The sequence below is a fragment of the Humulus lupulus genome, chromosome 4, assembly GCF_963169125.1.
Source record: "Humulus lupulus chromosome 4, drHumLupu1.1, whole genome shotgun sequence".
NCBI lineage: Eukaryota > Viridiplantae > Streptophyta > Magnoliopsida > Rosales > Cannabaceae > Humulus > Humulus lupulus.
The window spans coordinates 130,543,707-130,558,116 of NC_084796.1; the positions used below are offsets into that span (position 1 = coordinate 130,543,707).

General features: G+C 41.2%; 1 non-coding gene across 1 annotated transcript; it reads right to left on the reverse strand.

Annotated features, from left to right (window-relative positions):
* Positions 1–10,569: 10,569 nt before the first annotated feature.
* On the reverse strand, positions 10,570–10,676 carry LOC133833729 (small nucleolar RNA R71). The gene has a single exon (XR_009893094.1). It is a non-coding gene; the product is annotated as a small nucleolar RNA R71 (small nucleolar RNA).
* Between the last annotated feature and the right edge of the window lie 3,734 nt (positions 10,677–14,410).

Below are 14,410 nucleotides of genomic sequence, written 5' to 3' on the forward strand. Positions count from 1 at the left end.
TCCTGCTTGGCAACTTTTTGTTTATGGGTCGTCAAACGAACATCATTCGGCATAGGAATTATATTAGTCACGCTGGAGAAGCACCAAATTCATTGCGCATTAAGATTCAGATTCAACGCTTCTAATAATGAGGCAGAGTATGAAGCCCTCCTAGCAGGCTTGCACTTGGCTAGAGATGTTCGTGCCCGGTCGGTTGAAGTGAACAGTGATTCCCAATTGGTGGTCTACCAAGTCTTAGGGGAATATCAAGCAAGGGGCCTACGCATGATGGCATACTTGAATAAGACCAAGGATCTGCTAGCACAATTCGAGGAGTATACTATTAAGCTGGTACCACGGGAGTAGAACTCTAACGCAGATGCTCTAGCAAAACTAGCTAGTGCAAAAGATGCTGAAACTTTGAATATAGTATTGGTGGAATACTTGGCAGACCCGAGCATTAATAAACAAGAAGCCATGCCCATCACAATAGTTGACACTTGGATGACACCCATCATTGCTTACCTTGAGCAAGGAATCCTCCCAGATGATTGTAATGAAGCAAAGAAGATTATGAGGCAAGCTGCTAGGTACATTATGATGGATGGGGTGCTGTATAGAAGGGGGTACTCTTTGCCTCTACTCAGGCGCATAGCACCTGACCAGTCAAAAAAATTATTGGCTGAAGTGCATGAGGGGTTCTGTGGATATCATGCTGGGGGGCAGAGTCTATCGAAAAATATTTTGCGGCAAGGATTTTTCTGGCCTACAATGAATGAAGATTCCATGGAGTACGTTAAGAAGTGTGATAAATGCCAGAGATTTTCTAAAGTACCCAGGGCGCCTCCGAATGTCTTGAAGCAAATGCAGAGCCCGTGGCCTTTTGCAGTATGGGGCATTGATCTGATTGGGAAACTACCCAGAGGAAAAGGAGGAGTACAGTTTGCAGTAGTTGCTGTGGATTATTTCACCAAGTGGACCGAAGCCGAACCACTAGCAACGATCACCTCGAAGAAAGTGTTAGATTTTGTGGTTAAGAATATAATATGTCTTTGATAATGGCACTCAGTTCGATAGTGACTTATTTACCGATTTATGCACTAGACATGGCATCACGAAAAGTTTCTCCTCGGTAGCTCATCCGCAAGCTAATGGGCAAGTCGAAGCCGTAAATAAAACTTTGAAGGATACTCTAAAAAAGCGTCTAGAGGAAGCTAAGGGTGCTTGGGCAGAAGAGTTACCAGAAGTCCTTTGGTCATATAGGACTACTGCCCGGACAGCAACTGGTCATACCCCATTTTCCTTGGCATATGGGTATGAGGCCATGTTACCTGTGGAAGTAGACCCACCATCTCATCGGAGAACCATGTACGACCAGGAGGAGAATCACCAGTTGCTAGCTGAATCTTTAGATTTCCTTGAGGGGAGATGAGAAAAAGCAAGCTTGAGAGTTGCTGCTCATCATCAAAAGGTGGCCCGCTATTTTAATTCCAAAGTCAGAGATCGAAAGTTCCAGGTCGGAGATTTGGTCCTCAGAAAGGTGTTCATCAGAGACCTAGCGGTAGGAGTACTAGGACCACAATGGGAGGGACCGTATCAAATTGAGCAAGTCTTGCCACCCGGCACTTACAAACTTGCCCGATTAAATGGAGAGCTGATCAGGAACTATTGGAATGGTGAGCACTTGAGGAAATATTATCAATAAATACTGCTTACAGAGTAGTATCTTTGTATCAAGTGTTAACTTGTTATTTAAATTTGTTTGTGAACTGGATATTTGCTAACCGGTCATATTATTTTGAACAATGTTATTTTGTTTGAGACTCGTAATTAGACACGTTTTGTCCTTTTTTTTACGAGTAATAAAAGTGATCACGCGCAGCGCGGTCGAATCTTGCTACAAATTTTGCATATGTGTTGATTATTCTTGCTTTGGCAATGTTCAACTGTCATTACAACTTAAAACAAAAAAGGTTTTCTAAAAGAAATATTGGGCAGTGTTCAACTGGTCGGTATCCATCAGATGAATGACCAACGTTTAAATAGTTGCATGTTTTTGCAGTGTTTAACTGCTGAAATATCTTTTGTATATTCAATGTGTTTCACGAGTAATAACTGCTCGGACGAATTCGGTCAAGTAGCAAGTGATCAAGGATTTTTCAACCCTCAATCACTTGGGGGGCACATAGGGTATACTGGTATACACTTCAACACAGGCAATAAGAACACGAGCGAAGATATTTGTTTCCAGGCTGACTTGTAAATCTTTGAAGTCAAAAGGGTCGTTAAGCTAACTTGTTTTACAAAGCTTAATTAACTTGGAATTTTTTCAAAATTTTAAGTTAGAAGCAGATATTCGTGTGACAATAAACATTATGCTCATAAAATATTAGAGCAATAAGAGTGTGAGAAAGTATACTTAGTATGGACTTATGAAATGTCTATAATTTCTAAGTTAGAAAACTAAGTACTCACATGAAAATATAAGGCATCTATGTAATAAAACTTTTAAATGATTAAGTCTATAAAAGTAAAGTGTTCATAGCTCGGCCATATGAGCAAGAGTACATAGCAAAATACAAAATAAAGGTCTATTAGTCAGCTGGTCAGATGAAGGCCTCTCTGGTCGGATGGAGGCCTCTCTGGTCAGATGGGAGCTCACTGGTCGGCTATGGCAGGTTGATCAACACCTTCCTCAGCATCAGTTGCTTCTTCTGGTTGGAATGACAATGTGGGAGAAAAAGGTGTGGTGCCAGCAGGATTAGCTGCTTCCTCAATAGCCTTTGCCTCACATTTTGCAAGCTCTTCTGCCTTGGCCTCCTCTGTGAGAAAGTCGAGGTTGAGAGGCTTGTTCAGCTTCCACACCTGGTAAAAGCAGTTGAAACAAATTTCCTCGTAGCGAGCGCGATCAGCTTCTTTCTCTCGCTTTAGCTCCTTATTCTCACGAGTCAGTTTCTCAAGCTGATCAGTCAATGACTTGTTGATTTGAATTTGTTTTTGATTCTCATCAGACAGCCCCCTAAGAGACTCATCTCGCTCAGCGACAGTCTTCTCTGCCTGCTCCACCTTGGATTTGAGATCTTTTTCCGAAGAAGTTAAAGTCTCCACTTTAGCTTGAGCATCCACTAGTTGATCATTTAAGACCTTGATCAATTCCTTATAGTCTACTTCTCGGTGCTGAGCGTGACTGATGGTGATGAGCGACTACATGGAAAACAGGAGGTTACTACAAGTAAAAATATTAATAACAAACTGTCTTGTGATAAAATACTTACATTCATCAGCTGAGCGAGCCCTCTTTGTAAGACGGCTTCAACACTAAGCCGAGGTAAGGATTCAAAGCTTTGAATCGTTGAAGCATCATGGAGAGTCTGGTCAAGCAGTTCCTTCCCAATATTACCAGCAGTGCGAAGGGCCTCACTCAAGCTAGTCAGGCGAGAAGGGGTTAGGCTCACAAAGGGAGGAATCGACGAAGGGGTCAGCTGCAAGATTGTAATCAGCTCCTCGGGTTGTCTCCCTTGGCCGATCGAAGTTGTCCTTGGAACTTTGCTTGGGGGGGGGGGTGTGGTGTGGAGCCACTTCCTTCCCCAGATTTCCTCTTTTTGGCAAGAGAGGTGTTGAATTGCCTGAACATCTCTGAATCTGCAAAAGAGTAAACACAAGATTTGTCAGTAAATAATAAAGCAATATGTGGGTAAATATTTTAAAACTACCAGACAGCTCTATAAATCTCATATAACCAAGTTATTTAAAATCAAACATCTCACTATGACTACTAGACCTGAGTTTAGGATTTGGTCAAGGAAGTCACCCTCTTCATCAAATGATGAGCTTGAGTCTCTATGAAGCTGGATGGTCTTGCCTTTCCCAGGCTGTGTGGGAATTACACATCTGCATTGATCCTCTGGCTGGGGTTCCCTAATGATAAGGTCGCTTGGTTTGTGAGAGTAGGGAGACGGTCCAGGAGAAAACTAATCGGTCACTACCTCAGTATCCACATTGGACTGGTCAGTTACGTTCGCCTCCTCAGTAGTACTCTCTGATGTTCTGGTTACTTGGTAAGAGGCCCACCATCTAAAGATTATCCACAGTAACCAACTCTTTCACATTCTTCTCCTCGGTGCACATATTAGCCAACTCTTCTGCTTGGGAACACATTTCTTTGGTAGGCAAGGGATGGTGAAATGGACCCGCATGTGTAAAGGCCAAGTTGTTGGCTTTGATATCTAAAGTGAGAAAATACTATGTATAGTATTTTCCAGGATTCGACTTATGAGCGATACCATGGAGGTATTTAATCCCTTTATGCCTATGGAAGAGGTGGAAAAAACTTGTATTCTTATGGCTCGGGTTAGTTCTGAAGTCGAAAAGATAGTGTATTTCATGAGGAGTGGGTGGATCCCAGCCTTGCAGGAAGTAAAGGATGTATAGAGCGGACAATGCCTGGATCCCATTGGGAGCAATCTGGAAGGGAGAGACATTGAAGTAGTCCGCTACTGACCGAAAAAAAGAATGCAGCGGGATGGTAGCTCCTGCGTATACGTGGTGCCTAGACCAGGCACAGTAAGGTCCGCCAGGCTTGTTGGCTCTCTGATGAGGGCACGGACATATCACATTAACCCCTCTCAGGCCCATGGCTTGAATGTGTTTGTCGAACATGCCAAGGTTAAGTTTAGAGGGCTTGGCTGTAAACCAAGAAGGTGTTTCTTCTCCTTCTTTTCTTGGTTTTTGAACAGCTAAACGCTGGATCTCGGTAGTAAATTTCTGAGTAATTTTTCTCTGAGGGTTACTGGGTTTTTGCGTCTAGCGGGGTGGTCTTGAGGAAGTCGCAGTTCGGACCTCACTGTGTTCCACTACTTTCTGTACCGCTCTGCGAGCTACCTGAGGGTCCTAGTCCTGAGGAAGTCTGTTAGATTTCTTTACCCTCATTTCTGACTGTTCAACCTCTTGATTGAGGAACTGCTCTTCGTGGAGGAAATATAAGGCTGATCAGGGGAGGATCTTTTTAAGATGGCAAAGGCGATCCTCGGGGGTGCGACTACTAGGAGACTTCGACGAAGAGTTGCTGCTTTGAGGAGTATCGCTCGATTGCGGGATGGAAGTGTCAGAGTTTGTATGGTTGTCACCTCCCCTATAGTCGAATCGATTCATCTACAAAAAATAAATAAGGGGAGTTGAGTAACCAAACAAATATAAGTCAATTGATTCAGGAAAAAGATTTATTTACTACTCAGGAAATATTTTATTGGGTAGTAAAAATATTTTTTTCTCCCTAGAATGAACGTGTGTGAAGGAAAAAATAATGCATGAATTATTTTTGAAAATCCTAAGGTTTGGGAGCGTGTAAGACCGATCGGGTGAGGCTACTCCTGAGCGGTTGCTGGTGCGTGTCCGAGTGGACCGTGCCTATCTGAATAGTTGTTGCCGAGGCGTCCGAGCAGATGTTGGGGTTCCGAGGGGATGCTGGGCTTCCGAGCGCATCCGCGTGTCGTCCGAGCAGACCGTGCCTATCCGAGGAGCTGCTGCCGTGCCTGTCCGAGGAGCTGATGCGCGCGTCCAAGGGGATGTGCTGAGCCGTCCGAGTAGGTGTCGAGGGGTTTTGCTGGGGTTCCGAGGGGCAGTTGTTGGTTGGTCCGAGGAGCACCAGCTGGCACCGATCGGATGGGGTGTTGGACCGAGGGGCTCCTGCTTGGTGACCAATCGGTGGGCATAAAATTCAAGGCAAATATCTTTGTGTCCAAACAGCCATAGACATTTTCGAGATTTCAAGCAATAAAAGAGCCATGGCCGATCGGCCATACCACACACTACCCTAAACCCATTTCGAAAAAAAGCCCTAAATTCCATCTAGCACAAACATAATTCCTCACCCAAAATCCACAACAACAAGATCAAAAGTGGGGGATTTGAAAGGTTTCAAAGGTTCTAAGGGACCCTATATGTCATCAAATACCCATAAACACATATATGCAATTTAGGTTGAAAAATCTATTTTTCTTCAAATTTCTATGAAATTGAAGACAAAATTGAGTTACCCATAACCTAAACAACATCAAAACAGCCACAAAACACATTGCATTTCAAAGATTCATACATAAATTCAAGGGGAAAGTTTCCAAGGAGGGTTTCGGCCTACACATATTTTTTCCTTAAGCTTTGAAAAAAAAACAACATAAGTGGAGATGAAGAAGAAGGACTTACCCAATCTTGAAGAACCCTTGGATTTGCTTGAAGAAATTGGAGCTTTTCCTTGAAATCTTTAAACTTTTGGCCAAGAAGAAAATCTATGGGGTATTCGGCCAAAGAGGGAAAAAGAGGAAAGATGAGAGAAATTTTTTGCTCTCTTTTGCTTATGAGAGTATGTGCACATATGGGTCTATTTAAAGAAAAAAAAGTGGAAATTGCCACTTATTTTTAGACCCTTGGAATTCCTTGATTATTTTTTTCTCCCCACGATTGTGAGCAATTAATTCCAGTGATCGTGGTTTGCTATGGAGTCGTGGTCTGTTGCATGGGCGGGAAAATGAACAGTTGGATTTTTTTTTATTGTGCCGTCAGCAGTGGAGAAAAAAGTTTATTATGTGAAAACATCATATAATAAACTTGGGGGGCAAAAGTTATCCCCAAAATTTGAAAACGATGATGTGGCAATAGAAGTGACAAATGGCAAGGAATAGTTGGGTAATCTGGCTTAGGAGTGATCCTGTAGACCAGTGAAGATTTTTGACTGACCAGTCAAGTGTCATGACCGACCAGTCATGACCTTGGCCGACCAGTCACATGCTTGTCTGCCCAGTCGATGCCCTTGGCCGACCAGTCATGACATTGGCCGACTAGTCACATGCTTGTTCGCCCAGTCATGACTTGGCCGACCAGTCACATGCTTGTCTGCCCAGTCGATGCCCTTGGCCGACCAGTCATGTCCTTGGCCAACCGGACAGGTGCATGTTCGTGTAGTCAGGTGTATGTCTGCCCAGTTAGGTGCATGTCCGCCCAGTAAGTTGCTTGTCCGACCAGTGAAGGTTTGGCCGACCAGTGAGAAATTTTGGCCCTTCAGTTTTCCTCCTGAGTGTGATGTGGATCGACTAGACAGAGCAGGGCTATGCAAAAGATCCTAGAAACGACTTCAATAAGAATCAGTCTTACCTTCGCGGGAATCTTTCAGATTATCCCATAAATATAGTGTTTTGTCGTATTTTGAATATTATTATTAATTGAATATAGGAAGAATAACAAAATATCCCGATTATGGGGGACATCATTTGTACGATTCTGAGCCTATAAATACAAGGCTCATGGCATCATAAAAGGGGTTCGGATTTCAGTTTTCCAGAGAGCAAGTAATTGTATCTTGAGAGAACTCGTGTATTCTTTTAATCTGCACTGAAGAAACTCAGTTGACTCAGGTTCATCTGATCTTGAGTGTAGATCTATAATCATAACTCTAAGTGGATTAGGCTATTACCAACACATTGGGACTAAACCACTATAAAAATTATCTGTGTCGTATATTTCTCTTGAAGGTTTTTGTCATTTTGACGTCTACACTTCGTTGGCTAAAAACGCGGTCAACACTAGACGACTCTGATACCAAGTTGTAACGCCCTGGGTAACCAAGACCGTTACACTGTGTGTTTAAAATAGTGCTTTACTTGCTAAGCAAGCCAAATGTGTAATAAATGACTAAGTCAAGGTCAATTATTAAAAGATTTGGTCAACAAAATGGTTATTTTTCATTAAAATATTAAGTTTATACACGGGATCCCAAAATTAGTTTACAGACTCATAAAAGACAAATAGAATACAATTTGGTCGTCCTAAGCGGCAAAATAGGGTTTAACCCTAGTTCCTCCCAAGCTATCCCGACTGTGGCGATCGAGCAGGCCGCATATGTACACACCACCCTTGAAGCTCTCCAACTCATGGTTGGTCCCACTATCTCTTTCCTTACCTGCACCACGTAGCACTCGTGAGCCAAGGCTCAACAAGAAAACTTAAAACAATATGCACAACTAAGAAATAATATAAAAATAGTAAATATTAATCATCAAACTCAATTAACAACAAGATATAAATAACTGATTAGTGCTCAAAAATATCATTTTATTAGTTTTAAAGTTTAAAATAAATAAAGTTTTAATTAATATTTTCATGGATTTATAGCCATATATTTTATATTTGAAAATATTAATTTTCATTTTATTTGTGTTTAATTTTCAGGAAATAAAATGTATTTTGACACAAAGAAAAAGAAAGAAGAAAGGAAGAATTAAAATTGAAGAAATCATGAAAAAAAGTGGTATTTTTGAAGTTAGCTTAGGCCCAAAAAGGAGCCCAGCCCAAGCTTTCAGCAATGCCCACGCTGCTGCATGGCAGCTTGCCATTCGCTCAGCCAAGCTAAGTCGAGTCTGACAGGAGCCGAGCCTTTCCTCCAGCAGCTGACACGTGTCCCTTCCAGCTGCCTGACGCGAGCCGTTTCTCCAGCCTGCCACTTGACCCACCTGACTCGCGGGTCCCACCAGCTGCCACGCCACCTGAAGCCGTCTGACGCGCCAACACCCGAGCCAACCAATGCGCACCACGTCGCCAGGCTGCTCCCCATGCCCCAACAACTCAGCTGCCACTCCACTGCCGAGCCAATCAGCTTCTGCCACGTGGCCCAGATGTCTCCCACGGCTCAACAACATTTGCCCCACTTCCATCAGTTTTTATGCCACTTTCCCACTATTTTGTACACAATTTTACACATTTTTGGGTCCTATTTCCACTATAAATAGAGAACCAAATGGAGTAAAAAATCATCAGATGGTGGAATTAAGGTGGAGAGTATAATTAGAGAGAAAAACATTCTTTTTTCTTTTATTTCTTTTACATTTCTTTGAGTGAAAACAATGCCTATTTTAGGCTAAATTCTCTTGTGGAAAGGCTAGAGTGAAGTTCATGTTTCACATTATATTTTTAATATATTGATTCTTTATTTTTTTCTTCATTTCTATATCTTTGTTACAATTAAATTTATTTTCTTCTAATATTTATTCTAAATTTATTAGTGTCTTTTACATAAGTCTAGTCATGCTCTTCTTATGTAATTTAGGCTCTTAATTTAATTTAGGATATTTGTTATATTATATGCTTTTTACTACATTCTGCCATTGGTATTTTGTCGCTCTCAGGTATATAATATGATAAATTAGAAGTTAGTATAATTTAATTAAAGAACATATTTTAAGGTGAGTTTTATTATATATATTTTCCAACAATAATTAATGGTGTAGAATTATTGTTGAGTAGAATGAATCAATTTTATTAATATATATATATATATGTTTGCATGAATGAAACTTATGCCTTCCATATTTTCTTTCTGATTCTAATTCTTCGATTTTGTTTATTTGATGTTTTAAAAAAATATATTCTTTTTCAAAGTTACATTATTTCAAAGTTTATTATTTCTAATTTACTAATCTTTCTTTTTGCTTGTATTTTACCTCTCTGTGGATATGACATAGCCCGATTACTACTGCGACCGCTTAGGAGTTATTGGGCAATATCAATTTTTGGCGCCGTTGCCGGGGAGGTAATTCTACAATTAAAAGTTTGCATAGTAAATTATTCTTTTTATTCCATTTAAAAAAAGAGTAGTATATATTTTTTTTATTTTCTTTCATTTTATTTATTTATTTATTTTTATTGTTTTTTTATTTATTTATTTTACTTCTAGGTTTAGAATTTATTTTCTAGATTTATGTTTTTTCAAAAAAAAAAGCATAAAATTTTATTAAATCATAAAATTTTAAAGCATAAATAAAAAAAAGTATTGAGAACATTGGTGCAATTGTTGAAATTAGTAAAAACCAAACCTGTTCTGTCTTAGAAAAATTGGTTCTTAAATAAGGTCTGTGTTAGCGTTACCCTCCAATCTTTTCTAAGAACCTCAGGGAGTTCTAGAAAAGCTCTTGGGCCTAAAGTGGTACCTTGACATCCTTCCCAATCGGCCTGGGATCATTTTTGGTGTATACTTATTACACTATTACACACTTGTGCTTATAATACTTGCAAAATAAAAAAATATTTATGCCACGAAATAGAGACGCACTAGGGAGATTTGTGAGGCAACAAGAAGAAACTTTAGAAAACTCTCCTAGTTCATCGTTTTCTTCCATTTGTTCAAACACTCCTGATTCACCGAGACTTCCTGAACCACCCACGATGGCTCATCAAGATGAAGTCCAACCAAGAACGCTATAGGATTATTTACATCCTACGCGTACATCCACACTTTCATGCAAAATGTATCCCAACAATATGCCAAATTTTGATTTCAAACCTGGCATGATTAACCTCTTACCAACCTTCCATGGGTTGGAAAATGAGAGTCCGTACGTGCATATACGAGAATTCGAAGAGGTGGTGGCTACATTCAACAACTGAGCTGATGTCACCAACATTGTGAGATTGAAATTTTTTCCTTTCTCTCTCAAAGACAAAGCAAAATGCTGGTTGTATTCCTTAAGGCCTAAATCTATCGGAACATGGGACGAAATGACAAAAGTATTCTTTGCCAAATATTTCCCGCCCCATAATACTAGCAGCCTTAAGAGGCAAATCTATACCTTCATTCAGAAACACCATGAAACTTTCCATCAGGTCTGGGAAAGGTTTAGAGATTTGATAAATCAATGCCCATATCATGGATACAAAAGCTGGCGTATGATCAACTATTTCTATGACGGTCTCACAACCGGACAAAGACAATTCGTACAAATGATGTGCAATGGAGAATTCCTTCAAAAAGATCCCGAAGAAGCTTTCGAGTACCTCAACGATCTTGTTGAAAAATCCTACACATGGAATGGACCGAGTCCTATGGACAAGCCACGATCAACTGGAATCTAACAATTGAGGGAAGGGGACAACGTCAAAAGCCAAATTGAATCATTGACACAACAATTCGAGGCTTTCAAATCTCAAGAAGGTAGAGGAATCCATATGGCTACAAAGGTAGAGACACGAGATCCATGCTTCATATGTGGAAGGACAGAACATCAACCACAAGAGTGCCCAACTCTTGGTGAGTTAAGAGGAGGAAATGATGAACAATGCAATGCTTTAGGGGATTACAAGAAGCCTTATAACCCTTTCTCAAACACTTACAATGGGAGCCAATGGAGGTCTGAGCAGCAGCAACCGCCAAAAACATACATTGCTCCTCAAAATTAGATGCAGTCAAGTAATTTTCTTGAGAATACTTTGAAAATGCTTGCACAAACTCAAATAGCCTCAACTCAAGAGCTGAAATCTTGTTTCACACAAATGGTAGAGGAAATGAAAGACATGAAAATCCAAATGACAAAGCTAGACACTACTTTGGCAATTCAAGAGCATGGTAGACTTCCCGGTCAACCTCTAATCCATCAAAAGGGGCAACACATGGCACAAACCTCCTCCTCTCCAGATACAAATTTCAAAGAGGTTAATGCCATCTATACTCGAAGTGGTCAAAGTATGGTTTCACCATTAAATAAGACAACGAGTACGTCAATGCCCGCTCCAGATGATGATGTGCCAATAAGCATTCTAGTAAAGGCACCCTTTCCTCAAGCTTTGAAATACACTGGAAAGGTACTGGAAAATCATGGTGAAATCCTAGACCTTTTAACACAAGTGAAGATCAACTTGCCATTGTTGCATGTGATCAAACAAGTGCCGACTTATGCCAAGGTTATCAAGGATTTGTGCACCGTTAAAAGAAAGAACCATGTCAAGAAAACTGCATTCTTGGTAGAACAAGCTAGCGCGGTAATTGACTGCAAGACACCACCTAAATACAAAGATCCTGGCTGTCCCACCATCTCATGCCAAATTAAGGAGCATGAATTTGGTCAAGCCCTTCTAGACTTAGGAGCAACTGTAAATCTCATGCCATATTCAATATACTTGCAATTAGGTCTAGGAGAACTCAAGCCCACATCTGTGGTGCTACAATTGGCTGATCGACCAGTTAATAAACCTCGGGGAATAGTAGAAGACGTTTTGATTGAAATTGAAAAATTCTATTACCTTGTTGATTTTCTCATCTTGGATACTCAATATGAAGTGAGTATAGAGTCCAAAATTCCCATCATTCTCGGTAGACCTTTCCTCGCAATAGAAAATGCACTCATTAACTGTAGGAATGGTCTCATGAAAATATCTTTCAGGAACATGACTCTAGAAGTAAATGTTTTCCACATCGGCAAACAACCACCTGACAACGATGAGTGTTTCCAATCATATTTGATCGATACACTTATTTTGGAAGAGGTCAAAGAAAAATACACGTCTAATCATTTTAATCACCACTTCCAAGTTTCAGAAAGTTCTGAGCCCGATGAGTCTAAAATCAACCTTGAAATTGTCAAACACTCACAGGCTAGAAGAACCATGTTTTGGAATCCAATCTCTGATGAACTCCCTCAAGATCAAGAATCACCAAAACCCTCCATTGAAAAATCTCTTCAACCAAAGTTGGCCAAACTTCCTGACGGTCTTAAGCATGTTTTCTTGGGAGCTGACAACACTTTTCCTATCATAATATCTTCCAAGATCAATGCCACACAAGAATGCCAACTCATCAATGTATTGCAAGAACAAAGAGATGCATTAGGATGGACGATAGCTGACATCAAAGGTATTAGTCCTTTAATTTGCTCCCATCACATTCAATTGGAAGACGGGACTATACCACGTCGTGACCCTCAAAGAAGATTAAACCCAACGATGAAGGAAGTAGTTAAGATTGAAGTCTTGAAACTTCTTGATTCTGGAATAATCTATCCTATTGCTGACAGTAAATGGGTTAGCCCAACTTAGGTTGTTCCCAAGAAATCAGGGGTTACCGTGGTACAAAATGAAAAGGGGGAACTTGTGCCTACCAAGGTCACAACTGGGTGGCATATGTGCATTGATTATAGAAAGTTAAATGCAGCCACCCGCAAAGATCATTTCTGTAACGCCCTACTTCCTTAGAGTCCTTACTAAGTGAGTTTAAAAACGTGAATTTGACTCGCTAATCGAGGTTTTAGAACAAATAGTGTAATTAAGCCATAAACAGAGGAAAAACTTTAGAATAACTCCATTTCATTGAAAATCATAAAAGTTTGACACCTGGGATCCCAAAATATAGTTTAGAAATATTTACAACATATAAACCAAACCAAGTCGACTAAACGACAAAATCTAGGTTTATTTACAAACATCTCCCAAAATCCTCTGGCTGTGGCAGCCAGGCTGGCCAAACATGTACACGTCGCTTCACGCCTGCTACACTCATGGTTGGTTGGCCTTCTCCTTACCCTTACCTGCACCACAGAGCATCTGTGAGCCGAAGCCCAGTAAGAAAACCCACAAACAGATAACATATGCAAAACATACACCAAATATACAAACTGGCCATCAATAGGCTAAACACATACGGCCTAGCCGTCCCAGGCGCTTTACCAGGCCCTGGGTTCGCGGTCTACACCATGAGGATATCCCAAGTATCCTTTTAGGGACCCGCCCTGGCAACTCGAACTCCACGTGCTCAACTCTGCTCCCGGCCCCTTGCCGTACTCGGCCTTGCACTCAACGTGCCTATCGCCGTTCCCGGCCATTGCCGACCTCGGCCTACACCGTTCCCGGCTCTTGCCGACCATTCACATAATTGCACTCATAACATATTAAAAAAGTACAGAATACTAGAAAATACAATCAAAGGGCTACGCCCTGCAATTCAAAAACATTGGGCTCAGCCCTGCATACAAGCTCTATGGGAACAAGAGTTTTCTTACCTGAGTCCCGAGCTCTCCGAGCACAGATATCCCGAGCACAGTCCTCTAACTTGAGCCTCGCAGAAACCCTAGTCACAACACATTAACAATATCCATCCATCAACTTCTAATCCAATAAATAACTTTGAGCCATAACCCTAACCTCCGGGACCTTGAATTCTATCAATCTGGGTGATAAAATCCATCCTGAACCTTAACCATTGAGTTCCCAAGCCTAAACACCCTTAAAAACATAAACTAGCACTAAGAGCTGCGAACCTACCCACAAGTGTCGCGGCTAGCCTCGAAACAGAGGCTAGTACCTCACTGACACCCACATGGGCCGCGGCGCGCACACCAAGCGCTACGGCGCACATGAACTTCTCGGCCTTCCATGGCCACGCGCGCACACGAGTCGCAGCATGCCCATCCTAGGGCCGCGACCCTCACCTCCAAACCCAGATTTCTCACCCTTTTTCCTGCGTTTTCTTCAAGCCAATCCTCCCCAAAACCAAACTAACAATCCCATCTTATCACCCTAATAATTTCTAGCACAGAATCAGCTTCAAAACCCAACAGAGACTAGCTCCAAATTCAGCCAAACCAACAAGAACAAACTACAATCTCAGCCAACATGCAAA